Source organism: Frieseomelitta varia, unplaced genomic scaffold (assembly GCF_011392965.1).
Source record: "Frieseomelitta varia isolate USP_RPSP 00005682 unplaced genomic scaffold, Fvar_1.2 scaffold_950, whole genome shotgun sequence".
NCBI lineage: Eukaryota > Metazoa > Arthropoda > Insecta > Hymenoptera > Apidae > Frieseomelitta > Frieseomelitta varia.
The window spans coordinates 61,802-65,765 of record NW_025110757.1 but is presented as its reverse complement, the minus strand read 5'-3'; positions in this window follow the sequence as shown (position 1 = coordinate 65,765).

Sequence of the window (3,964 nt, the reverse complement as noted above, 5' to 3'; positions counted from 1 at the left end):
AAAGGTATGCAGCAGCGACAAGATGAGGAAGATGCTATTGACAACGTAGGGTGCTCAACTATATCATCTGATAAAATCTGTCGTTGTTTGCGCGACAATCAAAGAGAAACAACCGCTGAAATGTCTCGCAAAGTTGATGCAGTGCTGAATAATGATTCAAACACGAACATCATGTCTCTTTTAGATGAATATATTGGTAGTATTCCGAAATATACTAATACAAACGAGTAACAATAATAATAGCAATAACAATAATAATAATAGTAAAAACAATGATAGTAGTAGTAACAAAAGTAATAACAACAACGCAAACAATAAAAAAGAAAGCACCAATAAATGTAATAAAAATAGCAGATATAATGCCAACAAAATCAATAGAAAAGAAAATTCACTAATGACCGTCTATGTATTAGGCGTAGGTAAGAAGTCCAGTGAGTTTGCGCGAATCCAGAAATTATGCAATAAGAACCCATGCCAAGTGGCAACCTAGCATGGATAAATTTGTTGAGTTCTATAGTAAATTCTTCGCAGCTAGCCACTTGAAATGGAAACTAAGCTTACGATTATAGTGGAGCGGCGAGGAACGAGGATAGCGACGAGGTGAGCGTCGCGACAAATAAACCAATGTAATGTAATAGAAGTGTTTATAGCGGAGTGCCAAGGAGAGCTGCAAAGAAAGCGGCGTATAGTAGCGGTGCAGCTAGAATCAAAAAAGTTTATTTTTACTAGCGGAGACCAACGCGTTTGGTAACATGCACATTCTATTGCATTCTATCGCATTTAATAGTATCCAATTGAAGATCGAAGTATTATAGATATTTATATATCTATTATTTCTGTTTTTTTAATTATTTATTATATTTTTATTATTTCTATTATTTATTTTTTTATTTTCTGATCTTGTTTTTTGCAAAATATGACATTAATATGTGATATTTAATTGCAATATTTTTTACAAGCACGAGTTTTTGCTGCTTTCTTGAAGACATCTTGAAACATAGTACCGGACAAATGTATTCGGACAAAAATGTTTTTGTTTCCCTGTTTTGTGATACTGTTGGTGGAGAGTGCCACTCTGTGATTTGTTTACTTTTAGTCTAACGCTAACTCGCGTGGAAGTTACAGTTAGGTATTTGCTCTCTACTACATATAAAGTAAGTTTTATTCAAATTAGTTTGGACAAAAGTATTCGGACAATTAATTTACAAGCGTAAATTACAATCTGAAGCATGATATTCGTCGAAATCTTATATTATATTTTTTTTTAAATCTATTTTAGCATGGTACGAGGTAAAAGTTTACCAAAAGTTTTGAAAGAAAAAATCATTAATGATTTAACAAGTGGGGAATCAATATCCAAAGTTTCTCGGCAGTTTAGACATCCCGAAGCGGACTATTTATTCAATAAAAAAACAATTTCTTCAACAAGGACATTTAGAAAATGTATCAAAAAGTGGTCGACCTAAGAAAACTACAATCAGAAAAGACAGGAAGATTCGTCGGTTGCAGATCTAAGAGAAATTGCTGTTGATATTCATGTGGAAATTGTACAAGATAGTGAGCTGAATGTATGTGTATAAACCATTCGCCGTTGTTTAGAGTCATTTAACCTTCATGGACGACATGGCGTTAAGAAACCATGGTATCTAAAAAAAAAAAAAAAATAGGATAGCCCGACTACAATTTGCCCGAGATTATTTACACTGGACCGCATCTGATTGGGCAAAAGTAGTTTTGAGCGATGAAAGTAGCTTTCAGTTGTTTAACTCAAGTGGGATTCGATGGATTCGTCGTGAAAAAGGACAAAGATTTAATTAAAAGGACAAAGATTTCTCACTGTAAAATATGGCGGAGATAGTGTAATGGGGTTGTTTCTCCGCATTGGCCCCTTGTATCAGATATACGGTATTATGAACAGGTATGATTATGTACACATCCTACGCAAATGTTACCATGCATCAGAAAGAATGCTAAATAATTGGATGTTTTGACAAGATAACGATCCAAACCACACTTCGTGTTTTGTAAAAAATTGGTTCACACAAAAAGAAATTTCTATAATGGTGTGGCCATTTCAAAGTGCGGACCTTAATCCAATTGAACACCTCTGAAATCATCTAAAACAAAACTTGAGAGCCAAGAAATTGAAAAATAAAGACGAATTATTTGAAATCTTACAAAAGAAGTGGGAGAGTATTAATCCTGCAACAATTCAAGAACTTTTGGAGTCTATGCCAAGAAGGATGCAAGCAGTCATCAAATGGATATGATACAAAATATTAATTATGTTTACCCTGTAAAAATTTTAAGTAACTTGTTTTTTTTTAAAGATATAATGATGTATTAATATTGTCGAATACTTTTGTTATATTTAATTTTGTTTAATATTAAAAATATATGTTTGATACAATAATTTATTAAATTTTATTACAATGATATATTTAACATCCTTTCTTCTATACATTAATTATTTAGTAGAATATCTGCTGTACCGCATAACAAAAGTAATTGTCCGAATACATTTGTCCGGTACTGAGAAGAATGGCTCGCTGTAGCATTTCACTCCTCGCTTTCCTCCGCGTCACGCATCGCACCGCTCTGCTAGTCTCACAGCTCTCTTCTCTACTCACCGCTCTCCTCGCCGCTCCACTATAATCTCCAGTTAACACAAAACAGACCTCGGGATAACAGTGTTGAAGTACACGAACAACTAGCCAAATTAAGAGAATCTGATAGAGAATATTGATGAGATTAACTGCGAAGACCTTCGGAGAATGCTACGGCACGGCCCTACTTAATATCATGTGGGACATAAAAGTGTTATTTCTGATACTAAGAAAGAACAGGACTTTGCTACTGTCAAAGACTGAAGATCTGTCGGATCCCAAGCAGTGGAGACCAATTACCATCTCAAGCAGAATATTGCGTCTACTGAATAAGATATTCGTTGTAACGTTGGAGAACACAATTCCCCTTAACCATATGTAGGGAGGGGAACGAAAACTGATAGCATAATGGTAAATACGACCATATTGCAGATGCTCATTAAAACATATAAAGCTAAGTCCAAACCATTTACTATACTATCAATAGATCTTGCAGAACTCCATAAACATTACATCCATAGTTCACGTTCTTAACAAAAGAGCGGTTGATAAAAACACAATAGCATATATTCAAAACATATACAGTGATGTAACTACCATCTTAGAATGCCACAGTGAACGCTCTGAATCAATATCCATTAAGACAGGGGTCAAACAGATTCTTGTTCAACTTAGTGATAGATGAGCTATTAATGCAGCTTGGATGACGCGAAGGCATCTATATTAACGGTTGGACGGCATGAGTGTGAAGACGTGCGTGAGAAAGATACAGAATGAGTGAGATTGCGGTAATTGAGGAGAAAAGAGAAAGAAGAGAGGCAGGGAGAAGAAGAATAATAAGAGCAGAAAGCGTGAAGAAAGTAAATTGGAGGTAGGCAGCAGAAGAGATAGAAGAATTTGGCAAGAAGAAAGCAAAAAGAGAGGTTAAGTGGAGTAAGAAAATGGCGGCTAAGATGATAGGAACAAGGAACAGAACGAAGCTACGAGGGGAATTAAGGACGATGGACCATCCAAAACACAGCCCTCAGACTAGCCACAGGAAGTTACCGCACAAGCCCAATAACCAGCATACTATTTGAAGCCAAGGAAATGCCCCTCGAACAGAGAAGAAAATTACTAAACCTAAGATACGCTATAAAAATAGCGTCAACACCGAACAACCCAACATATAACAACACCTTTGCCGACAGACTAATAAACCACCATAACAGAAACTCAAGACTACCGGAACCATTCCGTACAAGACTAAAAAAATATCCGAATACAACAGAAATCACTTCAACACCTATTATCGAACGCAACCATGGAAAAATAGCCCCATGGACATTAAAAACGCCAGAAACAAACACCGATCTGGC